The sequence below is a fragment of the Dendropsophus ebraccatus genome, chromosome 4 (assembly GCF_027789765.1).
Source record: "Dendropsophus ebraccatus isolate aDenEbr1 chromosome 4, aDenEbr1.pat, whole genome shotgun sequence".
NCBI lineage: Eukaryota > Metazoa > Chordata > Amphibia > Anura > Hylidae > Dendropsophus > Dendropsophus ebraccatus.
Window position 1 is genome coordinate 118,479,906 of NC_091457.1, and position 26,329 is coordinate 118,506,234.

Genomic DNA, 26,329 nt, shown 5'->3' on the forward strand with positions numbered 1-26,329 from the left:
TGTACTTTGTGCTTCTCTCCTATTGTAGAGAAGGTCAATTATCCTCAAAAAAGGCCCATTGAGAGTTACCGTGGGGCACAGGCTGAAAGTTATCCCAGGATGCTTGTCATGTAAGGCTAAGCAGCAGCTTTCTTATGCTTGGTAAAGTTTTAGGATGTCTCCAACTTCTTATTAGGATACTTCAGCCCTCAGTATAAAACAACTTACTAGGAAGTGATTCAGCTTAGTCTAGATATAGCCATAGCCTCACTCCCCTGTCTCCATATCATTCCCATGCACATCTTCCCTTAGCATTTATTCTGCTTCATTCTTCATGCTCATATGTTAACAGTAAATAGTGTTTCTTGCTAAACTTTTTGAAATATTTATTTTTGTAAAAATAAAGGAAAATGTTACAAATAGTTTTCTCTGATGGGAAATAAAATTCTCCAGCTATCCTAATACACTGCATTCATTCTTTCTTTATTAATGCACACTAATGTAAGGTCCTATTGAAGAGTGACATGCAAATAAGAAAAAATTAATGAAAAAATCTGACTGCCGAAAATAACGTCTATAGATAAAAATTACTGAGCAAAGTTTATTCCAAATGCCAGTGAAAGTTGACAGCCTTCCCTTCCCTTGTAATTGCTGGTATAATAATTTCCAAGTCTTTTTCTACAAATACCATCTGTAAGATGATTATAAATTATAAACGCTGAGGCTTTGAACCATCTGACATGATGATCTTTTTTTTTTTTTTTTTTTTTCTCCCTGAAATCTAATAAGGATGCACAAAATGTAGATAAACAAATAAAAAAAATACTCCAAATTAAAATACAAGGTGCTATCTTACATATTAAAGTGCAGATGTGTCGCAAGTTATTATTATTGTGATTATTAATATGATCAATAAGAGCTGCATTGTATCTATGGAGAATGTTACCGTGTTACCTGATTATAGACGGACAGTTTTTCCCCCCCTTTTCCATCTGTATAATGTACCCTCAAAGTTTAGACAGATAGTATGTGCACACTTATATAGACACTTCCTGTTGTATTTCAGAGACCTCTAAAGGCAGCTGGTCCATATTTTCCCATTCATATAAAGGTGTATAGATTTACACCTGTTATTTTTTCTTTTCTATATACACCATGTTGGGGGAAGAAAAAAAAAATAAAAAAAATTCCATGCAATATAAACTGTTAGTGATATTGTATTTTTCTTTCCAGGCCCCGGTTGTAAATGATGGAAGGGAAAATAGAATCAAACATTTAGTTTTTCAAATCAAGACTTCAGCCAGGTGTGTATTACAATATACAGTACATACAGACCTTTTTTTTCTATGTCCTAAAAAAAACCCAGTACACTGTTTTTATTGTATGTTGATACATAATATTTTTTAGTTATTTTATATTCATTTATTTTCGTGTTTTTTTTCCTGGCAAAAGTAAAAAAAACTCTGTTGCCTAAAATGTGTGAGATCCCATGTAAAAGCCACAAAAGAAGAGTATTGTATGTTTAATATATTGCTGTGGAAGCATTCTCTTTTCTCTTCTGTAGTCTCCGGATTAGTCATTGTCTGAGCTAGAGAGGGAAAAAAATCTCTTTTTTTTTTTTTAGGGGGGAGAATAAGTAAACAGTCTTCAACAAGTGAACCTTGACAACCTAGATTAAGGAGTGCAGTAGAGATCAAACGAAGCTTCTACTGAGCTGTTGTCAAGTACAGGCTGGCTGCTGGCTCTGGGTTAGCAAGCCTACAAGTTCACTTATGCAGAAATGGACTGTTACAAACACTGGCCTTTGAGGTGGAAGGAAAAGGTGCAAAATTATCAGTACAGTTTCATGGATATATCAGACATGGATTTTAGTTGTTTCCAACATTTTAAATTTCTTCCAAAAATTCTCCTATAAAACGTGTGACCATATTGTATTGTACTGAACTGTTTCAGGCCCCCAAAAGGCTATGTATAATATATGGTTATTCGAGAAATAATTACTATTAGATATTTTAACTCTTGGTTAGCATAATTTTTTCCATCATAAAATATAAAAAAAAATTCATATGTTATTTAAAAAAAAAAAAAAAATCCCCCTTCCTTACGCTCGGGGCTGAGCAATTTTCATCTTTGATTTGACAAAGCTGTAAAATAAAATTGCACTCTGGAGAAGTGGTTGTGTTATATAGACTTTAATCAGGAACCTATGGATAGATGAATACGTAATGATTCCATTTTGCCCTATAACTTTTTTTTTTTTTTTGTTCATAATTAGGAACACTGATTGTATTTCCCGGCTTATATCTAATAATATACCTTTAGTATTAGAAACGTATGTACATTGTGTATTGCTCAGGGTCTGGGTGCTCTATGTATATAGTATATATGATGTGTAATTTTTTTTTAATATGCCAAAAATGATTGTGATTTTTATTTGCAGCCATAAAACAATAGTGCCGATTAATTTTGATTCCAGGTGTCTCTTTCCCTTTCTTTCACATCAGGTATGCTATTAGATTTCCAGGCCGTGAAGCCACTACTTCATATACTTTAAACTTTTATAGTTTTACTTAAATGTGGTGGGAATATATTAGGGGCTGTCAGGCGGTGCCATAGATTTTGTTTATGATATAAGCTACTTTAAGTACTTGCGTTAGAGAAACTCGTTTAACCCCCGTAATGAAGAGCGCTAAGAGTCGAAATGAGGGTACTAAAAAGCCTTTTCTGCCCTTTGCTCTTTTGCAATAATCTTAAATTACTGAGATTTTACTGTACCTTCAAGGGACTGGTTTTCTAGGTCTTGTGAAGAGAGTTCAGGGATTTGGATGAGGCTCAGTTCCTAGGCTGTGTCAAATAACTATATTATATAAGCAGTGCCAACCGTTTTTTTTTTGTTTGTTTTTTTAAGAAAAAAATTTAAATCTTTTTAAAAAATGTTAAAACTTTTTGGCATATTTGCGACCTGCTTCCAGTATATCTAACCACTAGTAATAAGTATTTAGTTGTACTTTTGAACAGGATAGTATACCAGAAGGGACAAATTTTTGAAACGCGTTGATGTATAATTCAGTGGACGGTGGTGATGTACACCAAGCATAGAGGCAGTGTCAATAGAACAATTTCATCATTCTTGTAAGGTATTTCCTTGCAGATTGGCTGGCTTGTCAGACACACAGTGGAAAGCAGACCCATCACATTTCACTAGATGTTCGTCTCAGACGCTTGTTTGTCAAGCAGCTTTCCAAATAATAAAAAAAACTTAAGTTGGTATAGCTCAAGACTCCAGCAGATGTTAGTTCTTTTCTTAGTCTTTGTCATGCAGCCCTGAATCTGAAGTGGAATTATGGTGTAAGATATAAATCAAGGATAAAGTAAAAGGGCCACCTTACTTTCCAGTGTGTTAAGAAATTGTGGAACCTCAACTAATCCAGGTAAGGTGGTAGGGAAGTGGTGACAAACTCAGGTGCGTAATACTGAGATAACTGTAAGATTCTGTGTCCATTTCTTGAATAATTATAGAATTCTTAACCAAAGTTACCTTCTATGTCTAGCTAGAAGTTCCTTCTTGTATCATCAGCTTAAAGTTCAGGCCTGATCTTTAAGATGGTGATAGAAGGTCTTAAAGGGTACCTGCCATGATGTTTCCTCACCCCATTGGTATGCAGTCGCTCCTGCGCCAGACGTTCAGTTAAATATAATTTACATAACTTCGGGCGGCTGGAGCTACAGGATGCTGATTGGGTGAGTGAACATCAAGGCAGGTACCCTTTAAGATGGAAATTTTTATGGAATGTCTGAACTATCGCCGATTAATAGTGTTGAGCAGACCTGTAAACCTGTTTGGGTTTAGCCATGTTCTCCAAACCTAAACGCTCGTTGTATGATTCCCTGCTGCTGCCAAAGTTGGAGTCTTGGAAAACATAGATACAGCGACAGGCTGTACCCATGTTTTCCAGGCAGCCCTATGGCTGCATCCAACTTCTGTGGCAGTGGGCAATCAAATGCTGAGCCTTCGGGTTTAGAGAACGTTAAAGAACCCGAGTAAGTTTGAGAGGTCCTCTCAACACTAGCTACTAAATGCTAAAAAACATAGTAAATAAGGTTGAAAGAAGACAAGAGTCCATCAGGTTCACCCTAGGGAAACCCTACTACTGTGTTAATCCAGGGAAGGGCAAAAACCCCTATGAGGCAGATGACAACTGCTCCATCGCAGGGAGAAAATTCCTTCCCGACTCCAATGGCGATCAGAATAATCCCTGGATCAACGTATCACTGGAAATCTACCACTTACCATGCATGAGCCCATTCTCATGCATGATAGGTGGCTGGTGGGGGTACAGGTACTTTTTATTTGTACCGCCCAAGTTTGTTTAGAGACATCTAGATGCATTCATTGATCATTATCTGATTAATATGTCTTTGTTATGCTTGATCGTATTTTGTTCTATGCTTCTATGGGAGAAGGATCTTATTTGTGGTGGCATGGTGAATATTTGTTGGAACAATTGAATAAAGAAGGGTTTTCCAGGCCATTGACCTCAACCTGTGTCCAACATGCTAAGGGTTGCACTTTCCTTACTGATGGAGACCCACATAATGGAGACCACTATTCTAAACAATGCCCTGTGCATAGGTTCTTAGTCCTGAAAGGGTACCAGTCATAAATGGCTAACCCCCAATAAGTGTGCAGTCATGGCTGATGGCGGAGAATGAGTTTACCATGCATTAATGTTGAGCAAATTTGCTGAACATTCAGGTTCAGCATTTAAATACTAGTGGCTGGAGAAGTTGGATGCAGCCCTAGGGCTCCCAAGAAAACATTGATGCATCTTATTGCTGGATCCATGTTTTCTAGCACTCCTTAGGGTTTCATCCAACTTCTCCAGCCACCGATACTCAAATGCTGAGTGTTTCACTGAACCCGAGAGTTTGGCAAGTTCACTCGTCACTACCGTGTATATGTCCCACGCAGCCAGAGTTCCATGAATGAGCCCTATTTTAGTTAATAATGCTCATGCACGGAACATGGCTGGCATGGGACGTACCTACGGTAACTCGATTTTCTGAAGTCAGCTGTGACTGCATGCCTATCACGAGTTAAGAGTTTGGGATTGGCATCCTTTAAAGTGAACCAATCACGCCAATTTACCTTTTAACACTGTAAGCAACGCCCGGAAGACGAACTAAAACTGTACTTCAGCATGTGTTCCGTGTCTTCTGTAGTAAAGTAATGGCCGTACAGAAGCAGGATGCTCAGGGGAGGCCAGCATGACTGGGTTTATTGGGACTGTGGAAAAGAGTTCTGGAAGGGGGGAGGACTTATGTAGGGGGGCGTAGGGTCTGTGTGTTGGGATGGTAACAAAGGAACGGGGTGGGGGGTTACTGGGGTTAAGCCCCAGTTATTGGTCAAGATAAAGGTGGGGAGAGCAAAAAGGAGGGGAGGGGGTTTGATAAGGGGGGGAAGATTTATATAAAAAGCAAGGTAAAGGGGGGTGACTACCCATTTGCAGTTAGCCCGGAAAAACCTGACAACCCCCACCCACCCGCCCGGTTGTCAGATTCAGGAACTGGTTTTGGGTTGGTTCTGGGCCTGTGGATTTTTAATTGGCGCAGCGGGGTGGAGTATTTGTCGCAGCAGCTGGGGCGTGGGGGGGGGGTCCTCTGAGTTGTTTGGAGGTAATTGTGGAATGGAACCAGCGGTGGGTTCTCTAGATAAGCACTTATAGTGTGGGTTGGCGGTCACAGGAAATCTCTGGTGGCTTGTGGAATTTAACCCCGGATGGGGTAAAAAGGAATTTTGGGGCCTGCAGGTGTTAATGTTATGCCTCCGAGCAGGTCTTTACCGGCTGGAGGTCCAACCTGTGGGTGGGTGTAATTGCGGGTGACCGCCAATGGCATTTTTGGGGCTTCGTGGACCACCTCCACCGTAGAATATTCTTGGGACAGATGTTATACTGTTATTTCTGGTTATTTAATTTGGATGTCTTGTTTGTAATAAAAATTCGGCTGCTGTGGCCGATTAAAATCCACATAGTGTGTCGTCTTTATTTGTAGGGTTAGAGGATTATAAGGACTCAATAATACCCAGTCATGTTAGCTGCTGAAACTAAGATATTTATTCCGCCGTTTGAGACAGGCAGGGAGCTGGGAACTAGTCATCTGGGCCATGACTAGTCAGCGGGTTCTGCAGGATGATTGAGAGAAAAAGAGGCTAGTTAGAAGCCTCTTTTCCTGTGAATCATCCCGAATAGTCACAGCCCAGATGACTAGTTCCCGGCTCCCTACCTGTCTCCCGTGCTGGAATAAAGGTCTTAGTTTCTGCAGCTAACATTACTACAGAAGACACGGAACACATGATAAGGCAGCTTTTTAGATCGTCTAAGGGCGCAGCTTGTAGCGTGAGGCCATGTTCACATGGTGTAAGAGACCGGCCGTTCCGTGACCCAGCCGGTCTCTGAAAAGATCATCCCGGCCGGTACTGCAGTACCGGCTGGATGATCTTTCACGCCGCAGAGTTCTGATGCGGACGCATCAGAGTGTGCGCCAGCATTAGAACTCCCCACAGCACTGACAGAGCTTTCTGTCAGTTGTTTGCGGCGCCGCTAAAGGTCCCGACTGGAGAGTATACTGTAGTATATATGCACCGTCCGGAATCCCATAGACACCTGGCCAACGCATTTTCTCGTATTAAATACGGCTGTTGTTGCATTTGGCAACAACGGCCGTAGAAATACGCAAAATATACGTTGTGTGAACATAACCTTAAACGGTAAATTGGCGTGATTGGTTTGCTTTGTGTGGGTAGATTTACTTTTTACTTTTTTACACCATTGTGTGTTATTATGTGTTATTCATGAAGCTTGTGTCTGATAGTAAAGCTATGCTTCTGTCACCAGATAGATGAACCTTGACTAATGGTCCCTGAAAAGTTGAGGGCCTTGAAACAGTAAGAGCTACGATTTTTCACTAGTCATCTCCAAACTTTAAACTATGCAAGGACCTTGCTTAGTCACGAGTCCAGTGAGTGAGTAATAACCCATTATTGTGTTCTGGCCAAACCATCACCCCTATCTTCTTCTTGTGATCCCCTCAACATTGTTGATCCACAGATACAAGGAGATAAACTTTTTTTTCTGCCTCATTCTTTTTGATTGAATTACAATGCATTTTAGTATAGCATCTACTGCTTTAACTCTTTAAAGTAAGTTTTGTAGCAGTTGTGAGCTTGATAGCACTATGCACAGGACAAGGAGAAGAGTTCAACAATCGCTAGTGTTTCAATCATGCAACCTGCCACCTTAGCATGTGCCCAGTAGGTGGGCTCTTCACATTAGGTACCCAGGGCTTCCTGAATTAAGAACTTCCCTGTCCCCTCCTCTAAGCTATGGTTAACAACTCTAGTGATCTTCTGACTGGACCCATGCATGTATGTAGACAGTGTCATACTGGGGTATCTGGGGTCCACCAGAGGAAATGATCCTGGGGTCCCACTAATAAAGAACCAGTGAGAAATGACATATCAGTCCGTGTTAGTGCAGGTTCTAAATCTGGGGGCCCACCGGATGATCCTCCGGTACTCTGGTGGGCCAGTCCAACACTGTATATAGATCTAGGAACACCTGCATTTTATGGAACTATGACTGGTACAAGTGGTTGTGCAGCACCTTCCATATGAGAGGCCAATTGAGGTTTTGAAGGCCTCCTTCCTCTCTTGCAATATCTTCACACAGCAGTTTTCTATGCAGAGGTCCCCTAGGTTATCCCTCCTCCAGCGCCCTTTGGGGTCTCATTTGATAAGAGCACTTTGTGTCTCTGGTGGGCCAGGAAATTGTTGGTGATGTCATAGACTGGGGGAGGTCTTCCTGACTCTCACTTGGGCATATGTACACTAAGTTGGACACCTGTTATGACCTCAGCCCTGCTCACTTATGGGTTTTTCGGAAGTGATGATTGAATTGAGGCCTTGAAGCTTCAGCAAGGGACACACAAAGTTAAAAGAAGCAGATGAAGTGCACCAGTCTTTTTCTCTTGCAGTTATGAAGCAATCCCAGTGATCTGAAGGAGCAGATCAAGGTCAGAGAAGCACTACTGTGAGTAGGGCCTGTAGCCCTGTTTTTTGTGTGCACTTCCACTCTGGCATCTTCCTATGATGTTGCTCCCCTGCACAGCTCTCAAAGCACTCATATTCATCATGCTGTATACATTGCCACCATGGTTTGGAATATTTAATTTGGCCTGTCATTATTCTAAAAATTGTCAAGATTCCACCTTTGATGTAACATTGTTAGCACTGACTGCACATATACCAATAAAATGTCAATGAAAGACATGGTGTAACAAGCCATGTTCATATCACATTAAAACCTTCCAACAAACATATACAGCAGTAGTAATACCTGACTTATACCATTGATGGAAGGCTCTGATGTATGCCACTGTATAGCCTTGCTGTGACATATATCACCTATAGACTCCCTTCGGGTTATGGGTTGCTTCAGCATAGGCCTTTAGTATTAGATTTGTTGGGGACCAACTCTTGGCACCAAGTGATTAGGATGCAGCTGTAATACCAAGTACAGCCAATATAGAATTGTGCAGTATTAACCAATGTAAACAATAAAAAACCTTGCAGCGTCAACCATATTGAGAGACAGAACACTTATTTGGGATCTTAAAAAATGAGGGTCTCCTAAAATAAATAAATAAACTTATCATCCACTCTTTTGGTGACTTCTGGTCTTTTGCATCACCTCACTTGAAGCTGCTTCTGAGACAATACATTGGAGCAGGACCAGCTCAACCAATCGCTGCCTGAGACAGGATACCCAACATTGCAGCCAGTGATTGGCTGAGCAGGCAGGTCCTGCTCCAATGCATCATCTCGGAAGCAGTGTGGGACCAGAAGTTGCCAGATAGGGGGGCTGCCAGGAAATGGGGGTACCTAAATATTGTTCATTTTTTATTTTTAGAGGAACGTATAAAACATTTAAAAACCCTTTAACTGAGCACTTTGTTGCAGCTTTTGCCACTGTTGGTCACTGCATATATGGTACTGGCTGGTGTCAACACAATTTTCACATTTTGCAAAGTTACTCAAGATCAGATCTTGTTCTGTGCTGGTATACGGTATGTGCTGGGCCATAAGGTTGTAAAGATTGGTAATATGGTTCTTGAAAAGCCCATACTATACTCCCATTTGCCTCCAGATTTCATACACACAGTTTTTTCCCCTTAGATTTATAGGAAATTCTTGAGAGGAGAAAAAAGTCTTGCCCCATCACATGCCATATTACAGAAGTATTTAACAGTTTGGTTTTTGCCATTGCTGCAATACCAGACAATACCACAGGCAAAAGTGGCGCTGTTTCTAAAAAAAAAATAAATGTAGACTTTTTTTTTTTCTTTTTTTACTCAAAAACCTCACTATCAAACCAGCTTCTGGTTTATAATGATGTAGAAACCTAAATGTATTGTAAGCTAGAAGAAAATGAAATCTGAGGTCACGTGTGCCTCAGCTCCTTGGTTGAGTACGGACAGTTTGTGTGATTTGCAGTAACGGTAGAAGAGGCCGTTCGTGTTTTGTATCTGTCGACTAGAATACAGCACAAGCAGTCAGTGTACCTATCACTGCGCCGCAGATATAACTACATAAATCTCCTGTGATATCTGCATTGATCAGAGTGAGTGTAGAGACCCCATGCAGCTACGGGTCATGTGTCCAATGGCTCATAACCTTGCCGGGAAATAGCATTGTACTATCATTGGCATAATTCATGGTTGGCGCACTTTGTGGGATTTCATAATAAATTAAATTCTGTTACGGTATATAATGATCAGTGTATTTTATATGGTTTTAGAGGGGTTCCCTGGGAATAGAGGAATAGAATTCAGACGAGAATGGTAGCTTGTTATAAACTTCGTTTTATATTTCAGTTACACTCCAAACCAGTGATCTTGGAGGCCATAACCATTGATTGTGGTGCAAGGGGCCACACGGAGGTCACCAGAGAGGGTGTGGGGATCCTGTATGAGACCCCCTTTATAAGACCAGCTGACAAGTGACAGACTCGGCCAAATGATCCTAAAAAGATGAAAATACTTCATGTGCATTTTGGAGTCCATATAACAGTCTTGGTCTGACAGCTGTCACTTCAGGTCATTAGAACCCCAGTCAGGCCTTATGGGACTTGAGTCCGTTAATAAGGACATGAAAATGCACATGAAATATGCTTGTCTATAAGAAGCCATAGTCGCTGACTATTAGCTATTTATTTTAATGTCTAGGATGTTATAATACATCAATTTCCTGCATGTTATAACACATGTCATGCAATCTAGGAAAATGGGCCCTTGACTAAAATTAAAAAAAAGATCCACTGTAATGCAGCAATGTCCCTAGCAACCAGTCTGTCTTAGAGTACTATTAGACGGGCCGGTATCACTCCGTGTATTAGGGCCCTTAGACTCAAGTAATCTGAGCCAGACTGGTTGCTAGGGGCTCATTGGTTAACAACCCTTTGTATATGGCTGTAGCTGTTGGGCAGGGTATCCATAGTAACCAATATGTCTGTGTTGGATTGACTCTGTGTTGACAGAAGATAAGGGTAAAAGCAGAATGACAGCCATCAGGTCTTTGTCGTTCCCCATGCTTTTACTAATCAAAGTGGAGAACATCCTGAGCCCCCAGATTACTAGGAAAATTGTCATCCTTCCACTGTTATCTTTACAGGCGGAAGACCTTTAGGCTGGGTTCACACGCTGTAAAACACCGGCCATTCTGTGACCTGGCCATGTCATCACTTCATTTGGGCTGAAGTGGGATGCGGGCGCATCCGTGTTTGCCCGTATCTCAATTTACCAAAGCACACAATGGAAAGTGCGGCCGGAGCCGCACTTTCTATTGTGTGAGCTGTCATTGTTGTGCGGCCACTATTCAATGAATAGCAGCCGCACAAAAATTATGTTAGTTCGTCATGCGGCCACTAGGTATCCCGGACGGAGGGTATACTATGTGTATGCACTCCAGCCAGGATTCTATTAACTGTAGTGCAACATAAATTTTCTGTTAATCATGGCCGTTGTTGCTAATTTTCAATAACGGCCATGATTAATAGAAAATTAATGTTGTGTGAACATAGCCTTACACTGTATATGAATTTAAATTAGAGAAATGATCTTAAAAGTTAGACCTGAGAGGCAACAAGGCCCTTCATTCCAGTGATTTCTGAAGTCCTAGTTTGATGACCGCTGAAAGGTGGGTTTACATTTCATTACCCTTTAAGCAGTTTGTGTGGTGTTAAGCCTTGAAAGGGGTTTTCTAGGGTTAGGACTCAACTCTGTCCATGGCTAGAGGTGAGTGAACTTCAAGCATGCTCAAGTTCGTCTGAACTAGGGATGGTCCGAACCTGCCGAGGTTCGGGTTCGTATGAACCCGAACGCTCGGCAGCAGATTCCCGCTGTCTGCCCGCTCTGTGGAGCGGGCGGATACAGAGGGAGGAAAGCCTGGAAAACTGGGATACAGCCTATGGCTATGGCTGTATCCCAGTTTTCCAGGCGGTCCTCCCGCTGGATCCGCCCGCTCCACGGAGCGGGCAGACAGTGGGAATCATTACCGAGGGTTCGGGTTCGTACGAACACGAACCAAACTCGGTTCGGACCATCGCTTGTCTGAATCCGAGTGTGCAGCATTTAACTGCCGGTGGCTGCTGAAGTTGGTGGAGCCCTTTGGCTGCCTGGAAAACATGGATACAGTCAAAGTCTATGTTCACACTATGTAAGTTCCACAGAAATCACGGTCGCTGTTTCAACGGCCGTGATTTCTGCGGTACTTCCGCAGTGCTGCTGGCTGAGGGAATCCCGGGTGGAGTGTGTGCACATGGGGGGACATTTATGAAGTCCAGCATTTTTTACGCCGGGCTTACAAATGTCCCCATAGCTCCAGAGCTCAGGGGATTTATGTAGAGGCGCATTGCCTCTACATACATCCGGATTGCACAGAGCCTGTCCGTGCTAAAGTTTTGGAACCTACGCCAGCTCAGATTTGGTGTAGGTTTCAGTATCATTTTTCAACGGAAAAAATTATAAATGCGGCGCACGCAGAGGCTGCGCCCCCTTTGCATGCATCCGCACCCCCTGTAACACCCCCTCTCCACCCCACTGGCGAAGGTGGCGCAGAGGGGCAGATGTGAAAAAAATATTTGCAAAAATACCGTTTGCGAATATGTTTATGCCAATTTGCCCTATCTGCGCCTAAAAAAGGCATTTACGCATTTTTAATGCATGTCCCCCAAGTATATCACTCCGGCCGTAGAAAAATGTCAGTTCACACAATGGAGCGAGCGGCTCCGGCTGCACGCTCCATTGTGTGCTATAAGGGAGTTCTGATGCAGAAACAGCCCCACCGCTGTGCACAGGTTGTCTGTGGCACTGCAGCTTAGCTGGATTCTCTTCAAAAGATCAACCATACTAGACACTCCAGGTAGTGGTTTGGTAAAGACTAGAGATAAGCGAACTGGGTTCGGGTTCGAGTCTATCTCAACCCGAACGATCGGCATTTGATTAGCGGGGGCTGCTGAACTTGGATAAAGCTCTAAGGTTGTCTGGAAAACATGGATACAGCCAATGACTATATCCATGTTTTCCACATAGCCTTAGGGCTTTATCCAACTTCAGCAGCCACCGCTAATCAAATGACGAAAGTTTGGTAAAGACCATGGGGATTTGCTGATTTTGATGCAGAAATCAGCACAGTTTTCATGTCTAAATGTATGTGGGAAAAAATAAAAATGTGCCATTAAAAAAAGAAAATATGATGTCACTTTTTACCTCGGAAGTTTTAAAAATCTGCATTAAAATACAAGCCTTTATCTAGATAGCGTGAATTTCTTACTTTTTTTTTTTATCCATACCCTTAAAATAAAACACTTCTTCCACATGTTGTGGACACGTGTGACACATACAGACAATTTCCCCCACGTGCGGACTTTGAGTTCTATTTTTATGTTCTAGGCATAGGATATGTGCGGTTTGCTGCTCATCCACGGTGTATTCGTTTCACGGTAATATTGTGTCATAGGAGCCGCTGAAGCCGCCGCAGTCATGTTCTCTGAGCTCATAATTAAAATGTATTATACAACATCTGTGGAGAGAGTCGAGTAATCGTGTTATGGCAGGTGTTAGAAAGGAGGAAGGAAGGAAGCGTATCCATGGGATGGCTGAAACATTGTCTGTCTTAGAAGATACTAGATGTGAGGGGAGGATTGTACTCAGTCCTGCAGAAAGTCTACTATTTAACCCCTTTCATACCAACCCATAGACCCAATATTAGGGAAAATACAGTTTTTTTGTGTGTGCAGAACACAAATCAGTTATATGTGTTTGTGATTAGAGATGAGCGAGTAGTGAAATATTCGACTTTCGAGAATTCGAATTGAATAGGCACCGATATTCGACTATTTGATTAGTATTCGATCCCATTATAGTCTATGGGGAAAAAAATTTGCTGCACTTGCAAATCAAAATTCAACCACTTGGAGGTCACCAAGTCCCCCATGAAACCTCCCTAAACAATGCAAACACCTCCGGAATGACACTGGGACATTAGGGGGAGCATGCCTGGGTGCACCCAACACACCAAAATCGTAGTATAATGCCACTGTCTGCAGTTGCGAAGTAAAAATATTTGCGAACGCTTTACGAACATTTATGGCAATGTTTACACATTTCGTTCGTATTTCTTGCGCAGTGTTACATACATGATTCCAATGTGCGTCCGCAGAGCGTCATGTTATTTGCGCGTATCACGCATCATGCTGTACGAACGTTACTGGAACAGTATGTATGACGTGCCTTTTTCTGGGCTACTGGAAAAATATGTATCACGTGCCTTTTACTGGGCTACTGAAACAGTATATATCAGGTGCCCTTAGTGGGCTACTGGAACAGTATGTATAACGTGCCCTTAGTGGTGTTAAAGGGGTTGTCCGGCGAAAAAAAATTATTCACAGAATAACACACATTACAAAGTTATACAACTTTGTAATGTATGTTATGTCTGTGAATGGCCCCCTTCCCCGTGTCCCCCCACCCCCACCCGTGTACCCGGAAGTGTGGTGCGCTATACATTACCTGTCGCGTGCCGACCACGGTCTCCGATCGTCAGCAGTGACGTCTTCTTCGGGAGCTTGGCGGATCTTCCCGAGTGCCGGCCGCCCTCTGCAGCGTCATCCGAAGCTCAGCCGCGATTGGCTGAGCATAACTGTGCTCAGCCAATCGCGGCTGAGCAGCTGATGACGTGGCCGCGTCATCAGCCGCTCAGCCGCGATTGGCTGAGCACAGTTATGCTCAGCCAATCGCGGCTGAGCTTCGGATGACGCTGCAGAGGGCGGCCGGCACTCGGGAAGATCCGCCAAGCTCCCGAAGAAGACGTCACTGCTGACGATCGGAGACCGTGGACGACACGATATGCGGTGAGTATAATGCACCACACTTCCGGGTCTAGCGTGGGTGGGGGGAAACACGGGGAAGGGGGCCATTCACAGACATAACATACATTACAAAGTTGTATAACTTTGTAATGTGTGTTATTCTGTGAATAATTTTTTTTCGCCGGACAACCCCTTTAAACAGGGACACTATAAGTCACTTGTACACACAGGGTACTGGAATGAATACATCTGCTGATGCTGATGCTGCTGGTATATCCTCTATTTCTTAGCACTGAGAAGTGCTTTTGATTCAGAGATGACTTTTTCGCTTGATCTTAGCCCTGAAAAGGACTTTTGGGTTCTGTATTAAGCCTGCCTAATCAAAACGCTACTAAAACCTCTCCCTGCTGCAAGATCTTTCCCTGACTAGGTTGAAAGCTCATCTGCGGTCGAGAGGCGGGAGCCAAGTATTTAAGATTTGAGGTCATGTGGTTCAGCCATCCAATGAGGGTAGACGCCGTTTTCGCGCTGCGTGCGTACTCCCAGGGTCCCTCATGGCCTCCCTGCATGGTCATTGGATTAAAAAAAACGCCAACTGCGATGGAAGGGCTTTCGAATGTTTCCTGCATATTCACCTCACTACTCGATTGTATTCGAATTTTTTGAATACCGCAATATTCGATCGAATACCTACTTGATCGAATGGTATTCCCTCATCTCTATTTGGGATCTTATTACATTTTTGTTTCTGGTGTCCTCTTAGGCTATGTTCTAATTCAGATTATTGAGCCTGGAGAAAACTGCTGATTTTGATAAAAAAATAATAATTTGTTTTGTTTTTGGAGGCGTATTTTCCTTGACAAAGGCTATTATGCAATGTGAAAGCTAAATATTTTTTGGGATAAAAACAGCCCCAGGAAGCCAAAACCAGTAATTCTTCACTTTATCAATATTTAAATTAAGCTGTTTTGTGCGCGGGGGTAGGGGGTCACCTGTGCTGATCCTATATATAGAGGGATGCTGAGGGGGACTGACTGCTGGGACCCCCTGTGATCTTCAGAACGGGGCCTGGTTTGTTTTGAATTTGTGCCACAACTTCATGCTCTATTCACTGTCTATGTAGCTGCCAGAGATAGTAGTGTATAATGCTTGACTATGCTTGGCAGCTCCATAGACAATTAAAGATACTTGGGCTGCAGAAGCCCACCAACTAAATATTATACACTGCTCAGCCATAAAGTTAAGCCCCCCGAACAGTGCCCATTCATCTTAGTTTATTTACATGACCGTAATGCCGTAAGGTAAATTACATGGGGGGAAAGGATGTCTCTGTGGATTCATCCCATAGGTGAGATATTCGGAATTTGGAGGCCAAGTGAACAGCCTAAACTCTGTCATGTTCCTGAAGCCAATCCTGAACAGTTTTTAAAGCCCTGAAGGCGCAAACTTGGTCTGAAACAATTTCATGTAGGTGGTGTACGTCAAAGTAACATCCACAGGAATGCATCCCAGCAAAATATTGCCCAGGGCATCACACTGCCTCCGCTTTCCCATGGTGCATCCCTGTGCCATCTCTTCTTTAGATAATGACTCATTCTCCTGGCCATCCACATAATACAAAAGAAAACATAATTTTTCATCATCTGCATGGTAGAATAAAAAAAAAGACTGCATACTCACCTCCCTGCTGTATTGTTGTTGACGTTCTCAGGTCTTCTGGTTCCTCTGTGGTCCTCTTCTTCCTGCTTTTAATGATGTTTTGTGCAGAACAGGAACTGCCTTCTGTGCCCAGTGATTGTTTAAGCTTCTGCCCGCACAAAAAGATATGAGGCAGGTGGAAGAGAAGAGGTGTAAGAACTGGAATACTCAGGGGAGTGGGGGAGGTGAGTATGTTGTCTTTTATGTTTTTATAGTGAGTCATTCCACAGCTTTTCTGCTGCAAAATCCACAATGCTGAAAATAATTTTTGAATTCAATGTGAAATTATCAATAAATCCACAGCGGAGCCCGAATCTACAATAAATCCGTAACGAAGTGTACTGCTGCAACTACGCATTTGGTGCAAATTTAGGCTAGGTTCACACTGCGTTTTCAGCATCCGTTTAACGGATCCGTTTTTTTTTAATGGTCAAAAAAGTAGTCTCAACAGTACTTTATTGTGCGTAAAAAAAAACGCATCCGTTTTGATCAGTTTTTTTTATAATGGAAGTCAATGGAAAAACAGATCAAAAACGGATGCACACAAATGCATCCGTTTTTTGCAAAAAACGGATCCGTTAAACGGATGCTGAAAACGCAGTGTGAACCTAGCCTTACCTGTAAAAATGCTTTAGATTTTACACCCATAAATCTGGAGAGAAATTCCACCCCATGTGACTGTGCTCTTACAGTCTACTAGAATATTTTTGAATGAATATATATATATATATATATATATGTATAAAATGTAATATAATTTTTTTTTTTTTTTTACAATCTGTCCCTGACTCGCAGACCGTAATCGCTGCCCGCCAGTCCAGTTCTCTGCATTTGATTTTCCCTGCATGTGTTTTTCTTCTCCTTGCGCGGCCGCTCATTATTCCGCAGCTATGATTTATCCCTCGGCCCTTCTCAGTATTCCCTTTTTCTCCGCTTATGTATTTTCTTTCTAACCGGAGCTGTTTATTCATTAATTAGTAATTCCAGCATATTAACACATCACTGAAGTTAAGTAGTCACATTTCCCTAGGCAGCCAAGAAAACTCACTGCAACTTTATGCGACTGGACAAGTTCTGCCATTTACTTGGGCTAGAGAAAGCTCAGACTGCCAGAGAATATTAGCGCAGATTAAAGGACGGGCTCGATGTTAGCGGAATGTGTGAAAGAAAATCAGCTGTGTTTAATCCAGAAGCGCTCTAATCAAAATGCAGAAGTAAACATTATTTTCATCTTCTGCGAGAGAAGAAATTGTAGTGACAACAATGAAAATATAAGGAGATCAGACCTTAAGGGCCCCCCACCCCCCACCTTCAGCCGGCAGTGAATTGTCAGCTTTGATGCCATGTTGTTTGTTGTATGATACTTTCATGTTTGCCTTCATAGTTAACTGAATGGTTGTACATGAAAAATTCTGTACTTCGCCGCCCAAAAATCCTGAAAATCTAAAAGTCTGGTACTTGTTTTTGGTAAAAAATCTATGAAAGTGAAGGACCATGTAAAACCAACCCCTCATTTGATCACACGGAGGCCATTATCAACCATGTATGTGAGCCCATGGTCAAGTAGTCACGTTATGGACTTTATTTAAGCCCACACACACATAGTACAGTGATAATACAGCACCCTTAGGCAATGTTCCCACAATGTCTTTTTTTCCCCGCTGCTTTACCGCTGCCTTTTTGGACGGCTGTCATTTTGGTCCCAAAATATGGCCTTTGTTATAACTTTGGCCATGGCTCCAAGTCATCAGGGCGGTCCCCCAGCCCTAATCGACAGATCTCATCCTATGCGCAAATAGGGAGGAATTTGTTAACACCCCCAGGAGCTCTGTTCCTGGACACAGTTACAACCGTGATTATGCTGAAGCAGCACGACCATTTAGGGTGCATTCACACTGAACAAAATCGGCAGAATTCCTCCGCCGCGGAACCCCGCCTGTCTCAGTATCAAACAGTGTGTCTATGAGAGGGCTCGTGTGCCTCCGCTCTCCGCGGCTCTCCGTTTAAAGAATTGACTTTTCAATTCTTTGAGTGGAGAGCAGAGGCGTGCGAGTCCTCCCATAGACACACTGAACATACCCTTAGAGTGAATGTAGATCATTGTAACAAGGCAGTGTTTATGTTGTTCATGGCTTGGGTTGCATAAAACTAGTAATAGATGTCCTCAACATACAGGGTGCATGCTTGTGGTTTTGCCATGGGCATTAACCCTTAAAAAGGACCATTGAGGCTTCTTTAATTGCCCATTGTTTTCTAAGACATGTCGTTCACTACTGAAGCAGAACCTGCAGTTATTTCTGCTCTGAATTGGACTGTCATGTTCATTAGTCACATCTAAACCTTTAACTATGAAGTCCATCTCAAACCAATCGACTTGTGTTATTTTTTCCTCAATGTCTTGTAACCAAAAGCATGACGACTTTATGGCAGAGGTTCCTGGAACATAGCGGGTATTTCCTTTAGATTAGGTCTTGCACTATAAGGATTGTTGATGCAAGGTCATTAAAGTTTTTAAGCGTACAATCAATTTCTGCTCTCGTGAAGTCTTGTACTTTACCGTTTTTGTTGTGATTCTTTTTTCTTTTGCTGATGCAGTCGAGGGTTGTGTGACCATAATTTCAAGTACATTACGCCTAATGCCCTGAATAGTGATGTTAAACTTCACGCAACCATGTTTGATGTTCTCTCTGACAGGAAAACCAGAGAGTGGAACAAAAAGCTGCTACGTCCCACCAGCCTCTCGATTCGGCCATCGTCTGTGCTTAGAAGTAGTTTCCAGTCTTTTTGCCTTGGGCAGTAAAGTTTATACTGTAGCTGTTTGGGATCCAAGTGACTAGACACAGTCTGTGTGTGTGTATGAGTAAGGAAGGGGGGGAAGGGGGCTGCAGGGGTATTTATATTCTTGCACCTAAAGCTTTAATCATTCAGTTTCATTTCATTTAAAGCAGTGACCAAAAGTCAATACGGAGTTAAAATCTGGTTCCTCCACCAGCAACATTGACTGGAATAAATTTTTAGCACTTTCCAGACAGCTGCCATGTTAGGTCAATTATATCACTTTTTCCTTTACCTTATTAGGGTTAAGACTAGACTGCAAGGCCCCCGTCTTAAAGGGGTTGTCTGCTTTGTTTTCAATAAATTCTGGCTATAAGCTGGTCATTGAAAATCCCTTTGTTGGCACCTACTTTGGAGATCTGTTATTGATTTATTTATTTATTTTTGCATATGACATCAGGTTACAGACATCTTGTTATAGAGCAGGAGAAGCTGAGCAGATTGATATATAGCTTTGTTTGGAAAGTTCCAGAATAACCTGTCACTTATTTTTTTGTAAATCGTTGCTTATTTTGGCCAAAGTAGTCAAATGGGAGGTCCTTCTTATTGACAGCTATCGGTATAGGTGTACATATAGAGTTCTATTAATCACTGAATAGGACCACCCACTTGACTACTTAGTCCAGAGTCAAACTAAACCAAAAAGAACAAGATTGAGTAATGTAGCAAGAATTTTATTTCAAATAATATTTAAAGTGACACTGTCATGCCCTATTTGCATTTTGACTGCTCTCCACAGGTGTAAAGGGTAAATGTTACAGCTTTCATTACTTATTTTATATCACACCTCATGGTGCTTACTCTGGTAAAAGTCGTTTTTATCATCTGTGGATTGGTATATCCGTGATGTCATCGTCGCATAGGCCCCGCCCCCTCAGCCATTGGAAGGGCCAGCCTAAAGCTCTATGCCCCACCCCCCTAGATTGTCCCACACCAATGGGCCTATGTGGCGATGACGTCACGGACGGGGCGGGGCTAAGTGGCGCTAGGGGCAGAGCGATGTGGCACATAAGCCGCGAGGCCCCGCCCACATGTGCCAATCCACAGGTGATAAAAACGACTTTTTACCAGAACAAGCACCATGAGGTGTGAATGCAAATAGGGGGTGACAGTGTCACTTTAAAATACAAAAAATGAATCAACACTATAAAAACAGGGTGGCAATCCTGGAGAGATATCACATGTAACATAATTATACAGGAGCAATTCATCGAAAAGAACACTGGGACTGGATATAAAGTGCTAAGCGCATAACTGTCACATTGGAAAAATATCCTATACCTGCCATGCAATCCTGTCCCACCCCATATATGAATCGCATATATTACCAGAGGGTCACAAGATCTGTTCACTCTCCAGGACGCCACCACCCCGTTGCGAGTTTCGTGTCCTTCGTCCGGGGTTGATCAGTCCAGAGTCAGCAGAGATTTCCATGAATAAATGACATGTTATCCTCAAACAGGTTGGCCACTTTATAGCAGCTCCCTGTGTACCTCATAGAGCTAATATCAGACCCCCCTCCTCCAGGCTGTGCTGCCCTGCTCTGTGGGTTAGCCTGTCCATAAGATGCCTGACATGGAGGAGCATGTGACCATGCCCCGCCCCAGTGCCCAACATAACAATTACAGGCTTAGTCACATGCTCCTCCATGTCAGCCATCTTATGGACAGACTCACCACAGAGCAGAGCAGCACAACCTGGAGAAAGGGTGTGTATTTTTAGCTCTATGAGGTTCACAGGGAGCTGCTGTGACCACACTTACTAATACTGTACACTGAACTATTTTACTGTAAAATGGCCAACCCTTATATTTTTCTTATATTCCGTTATAGATTGCATAGCTCCTAATACTGTGTGGTTTAGATCACCAAGAGGCCATGTTTTTGCACATTTGCCTGTCTGGAATGTTCTCTGATGTCATAACATACTGTCCTAAAATTAGGGTAGCTCTTTTAACCTACAGATTTAAGGTGAATATCAATGTAGCTTGTCTACAAATCTAATAAAAAGCTTAGAAATGTGAGGCTTGTTTTGAAGATTTTTAGAGCTCCTGGGCCGCTCATGTCTGCATAGATTTTGCATATTTTGTAGCTTTCCTGGTGCATTTGATCAAGTCTTCCAAGCTGATCAGGAAAGATAGATGGAGCAGACTGGTTACACTCAGCGAAAGGGTTAGCCGTGAGATCGGCCACACTGAAATCTCCTGCATGAATCAAACTTTATGGCCTTTGATGGTGCTGATGCCTAGAGAAGCAACGATGCAGATCTTCGGCAAATCACCAGCGTGATCATAGTAATCTATCAGCTTCTTAATCATCACTAGATTATTGTCTTGGCCAAGCAGTGTAATAATCTGTTACAGTTAGGAGGTAAAAACAAGTTTCCGGGGTTTGCTCTATTGGTCATATTTACATCTAACCCCTAAAGAGCGTACCCAGGGAGTACTGTAGGAGCCAGCATTGAGCTACTGTTTGTGTATGCTGAGAATGCCGGATGTAAAGCGTTCTGCCTACAGAGATGAGGACAGGCTCTAGGCCCTTTGACCTATTTCTTTCTTAAAATTTCTTTTTATTCAGAAACATACTGTCCTTCTTTTCCGACCATAGTGGATCGCTAATGTGCATTTAATACTAAGGCAATGTAAATAATCCATAGCTTTTCCCTAATCCAGGATCTGGTCAGAACCATTTGAGGGGAGTGAGGAGGGGGAATCAGGGGATGGGTCCAGGGTAAGTAATGTAGCAGTATTAAATTGTCTATATTTAGCTCACAGGGACCATATTTTGGAAAATTTTGAGTGTGATCTATCTTCCCAATATGCCACTTCTTCCAATCTATAGATCTGGTCAACTTTTGCAAACCAAATATTAAAAATGTGACTTTGCGCCCCTTGGTCTGTGCTGGGCGACCAAGGAAGCGCTGACTTCTGTCTGTGTTTTTTGAATTTGTTTGTCTGAATTGTGTTTGAATTTACCAGTCACACCTTCTCCTTATTCCCTTATATACAGAAATGCTCAGGCCATGTGTTCTAAATAGAGAGGGGGTTAGCTACTACTGCTAGATTCCTCTGGTGGCGGCTTATCTCACTGAGAATGAAAAGATCGATCCTTTTCTCCGCTGATGTCAGGGAAGAGTCTGGAGCAGTGTCGGACTGGAGTGCCTTGGGCCCACCAGGGGAAATCATTCTTGGGGCCCACCCTTCAGCCACCATACTTATGTATGGTAACATTAATATAGTCCAGTTACACGGCGTGATATGGGGCAGTATGGGGCTGCAAACGATTGCTAATCAGCAGGGCAGGAATATATTGAGATGTGCGGCCGACAGCAATGATTATTACAGATGCAAAAAAGATCAAATCAGCCGACTATCGGGCATTTGCTTGCTTGTCAGCTGATCTCTGGCACTTTTACATGGGGCTTCCTAGGAGCGGTTGTTACCGATAATCGGCCGGTTTAATTGGGCTATAAGACAATTTTCTTTGCATGATAACACTGTATGCTACCAATAACACCAGTATATAAAGAGCAAATATCCCCACATATTACTGCCATACTATTACTGACCAAATCCTGTATACTGAGAGTGATATTACCAATAATACCAGTATACAAGGGGGAAATATTATCACCATACATATTACCGCCATACTGTTACTGACCAAATCCTGTATACCAATAATACCAGAATACAAGGGGGACATATTACACCAAACCACAAGCACTACCATCACTATATTATTACTGACCAAATCCAGTATACTAAGACCAATAAAACACAGTGCCGGATTACAAGTGACAAATAACACCACCACATACTGACTAATACCATCACATACTGACTAACACCACTGCTGCTACTGAATAATCCTCTGTACACAGATCACTATCACCTCATCCAGTCATATAGAGGGAGACCCAGCTCTATACACCATATACATTACACTGCAGTTATATCAGGTGACTCACAGGGGGACGTCTTCTCTAATCAGAGTTCTTCTCTCTTCTTCTTCTTCTTTATCTGCCTTGGGCCATTATGAGAACTTCTCCGAGCCACGAATCCACAGAATCTGCCAGAGAAAAATATTAGGCTCCTCACACTGGCACCATCATCTCTCTACAAACTGCACATCTGTATTGGCCCCATTTAGTTGGTTGTCCATCTCCCCCTATAGCCCCCTCATGTTGTCCATCCCCCCTTATGCTGTCCATCTCCCCCCTATAGCCCCCTTATGTTGTCCATCTCCCCCTATAGCCCCCTCATGTTGTCCATCTCCCCCCTATAGCCCCCTTATAATGTCCATTCTCCCCCTATAGCCCCCTCATGTTGTCCATCCCCCCTTATGCTGTCCATCTCCCCCCTATAGCTCCCTTATGTTGTCCATCGCCCCCCCTCATGTTGTCCATCTCCCCCCTTATAGCCCCCTCATGTTGTCCATCTCCCCCCTATAGCCCTCTTATGCTGTCCATCTCCCCCCATAGCTCCCTCATGTTGTCCATCTCCCCCCATAGCTCCCTCATGTTGTCCATCTCCCCCCTATAGCCCCCAGTGCTGTCCATCCCCCCTATAGCCCCCTCATGTTGTCCATCTCCCCCCTATAGCCCCCTCATGTTGTCCATCTCCCCCCTACAGCCCCCAGTGCTGTCTATCCCCCTATGATAAAAAACAAAACCAAATCCCAACTCACCTGTCAACACACTCCCCCGACGGTCGCGGGTCTCTACTTCTCTCTTCCCCGACAGACGAGAAGCTCCTGGTCCCGGGCAGCGCAATCACCACTGAGCTCCGTGCGCGCCGCAGCGGCTAGGACTTCCAGTATGCGCTACGTGAACTGGAAGTCCTAGCTGCCGCACCGCTCACAGAGCTCAGTGGTGATGCCGCTGCCGGGGACCAGGAGCTTCTCGTCTGTCGAAGGCGGTACGCTTGTGATCGCAAGCAAGAAGCTGCTTGCGGTCACAAGAGTGATTGACAGGGTGGGAAGCCTATGGCTTCTTGCGCTGTCAATCGGAACACTGCTACATTTAACTGGAAGCGATCGTTGCGATCGCTTCCAGTTAAAAGGGAAGGTGCAGCAATCGGCGGCTGAGTGGGCCCCCCAGGAACACGGGGGGCCCCGCTGAGCTTACTGGGTGGAGACCACATTGATTGGATCTCCAGCCCTGTGTCCCCGGACTGGGGGGCGGGGCTTACTCCTGCTCGGGGCCCACCGGGGAAATCCCCGGTCCCCCGGTGGCCCGGTCCGACACTGGTCTGGAGGCCCCTATACACATCAGACAGTCAGTTCTCCTTGCCAAAATCTATGGGAATTACAACTTTTATTAAAGGTGTATGAGGGATTTTAATGTCACATTTCTAATACATCTCACTAAAGAAGGCAGGTGTATTACCGAGATCTTCCCTGTCCGCTATATAGCTTGGTAGATAGAGACAAAGAAATTACTATCAAAAATGTTAAAAGGTAATCCCTCACCATTCTCCACATCCTAGGAACGTTACCATAAACTTGTAAATGTTTGGGGTTTGTGTTGAAATTTTTTTGTATGTTTGTATTTTATATTTTTTTTGTTTTACTCAGATAATGTATTTAATTTTTTTGTACACAAAACAAAAATGATTTTAGGTTGTGTGTTCTAACCTTAGATTCGGTCTGGTTTGGCTGTGTTTTTATTTCTTTGCTGTACAGCCATGAGGTGTGTCTGGGGGGATGATAACATTTCTAGAAGAGATTTAGAAAGAGAAAATGTGATAAAAGATTGAAGAAAGGGAATAGTAGAAGTTCATACAATAAGCAGTTCTACAGACAATGACAATATTACTAGACTTAAAGGGGTACTCTGGAGAATTTTCCTTTTTTTTTTTAAAATCAACTGGTTTCAGAAAGTTATACAGATTTGTAAATTACTTCTGTTTAAAAATCTCAAGTCTTCCAGTACTTATCAGCTCCTGCAGGAACTCGTGTATTCTTTACAGTCGGACACGGTTCTCTCTGCTCCCACCTTTGTGCCAGCAGTAACAAATCCCCTTAGAGTACCTCTCCTTTTCTCTACAGTTCCTATCAAGAACAAAGGTGGCAAGAGAGAGAACCCTTTCAGACTGTAAAGAATACACAACTTCCTGCAGGAGATACAGCAGCTGATAAGTACTGGAAGAATGGAGATTTTTAATTAGTAGTAATTTACAAATCTGTATAGCTACTTAAAGGGGGATTCTGACCTGAAACCTGTACGGTGTATCGGAAGTGGACCCCACTTATTGGGAAATAAATCCGAATTGAGTGTTGGCCGCAAATGAGGTGGGGGCATCCCACATCTGTCCTATGGATATGCCATTGTTTAGTGGCCATGCAGGGTTACTGCAGCTTAGCTCCTATTCATGTTACTTTATGAGGAGACAATAGTAAACACATAATGAACAATCGTTCACTAATAATCTTTCACCTAAACAGAAGTGGCAGCTCACCCAACTTCCATCCTATGTGTATGAGAGGCGCTACATCTGGTATATATCTTGTCTAGTGACTTCCAGACCCCGCCATACAATCTGTCCAGCCCATGACATAAGAAGCAGCAGCTCGTCGCTGTTTCACCGTCAAATTTGCAACAATTGAGAGCGGCAAGAAATATACGATTAAATATTCCATGCAGGATTCGGGTGGGCAGAAAAGCATGTCCCACTTATTAATGAAATTTACCAGATTAAGTAATTTACTAGATAAAGTATATGGCAACTTGCTGACAGCTCATTCAATTTATTTCCGCTGTTTCCCAAATTAATATGAAGCCAGTATCTCAGATTTCCCCAGCGTATATTACCTCCTAATGCCGGATTTCAAAAATGGGTTTCTACATTTAATGTGATTTTTTTTTTTTTTTTTTTTTGTGAGGTTTACAGTCAATGGAATAATGGCAAACTTTATTTAAAGTGGCTTTTCGGGACTTTAATTTTTATGGCCTACCTTTACCTATACCGAGTAACAGGCGCAGCCACTACAAAATCTATATAGCTGTGACTGCGAGTGAAGAGGCCTCAGTGCTTTCCTAAGTGCTACTGTCCCTTAAAGAGACTCTTTTAGTAGGTTTATGCTGCCCTATCTAATGGTAACATGAACTAGTGACAGAGAAGCTAAACAGAATCATGTATCAGTCACTTGTTCTGTGCAGATAATTCAGAAATATCCTTCTGAACAACATGGACAATAAGTAATCCTCTCCTTTATGTGTAAGAGCTCAGTAGTCCTGAATATTTATGAGCACCAGCACAAGCTGATTGTCAGTTGTCTATCTATTGGGGGAAATTTATCAAGGATTTTGCGCCTATTTTTAGGGGCAGCTGCAGTGTGGGAGCCAGTGTGGGAGCCAGGATAGGAAAGTCAAGCCCAATCTCCCATTAG

General features: G+C 42.8%; 1 protein-coding gene across 10 annotated transcripts in view; it reads left to right on the forward strand.

The window, feature by feature from the left end:
- The window catches only part of FOXP1 (forkhead box P1), a 576,401-nt gene that overhangs the window by 1,526 nt on the left and 548,546 nt on the right, over nt 1-26,329 (forward strand). For all 10 annotated transcript variants that reach the window (XM_069966877.1, XM_069966876.1, XM_069966887.1 and 7 more), the window contains exon 2: nt 1,213-1,283. The gene's annotated coding sequence lies outside the window, so the exon portion shown is untranslated. The remainder of the gene's footprint in view (nt 1-1,212; nt 1,284-26,329) is intronic.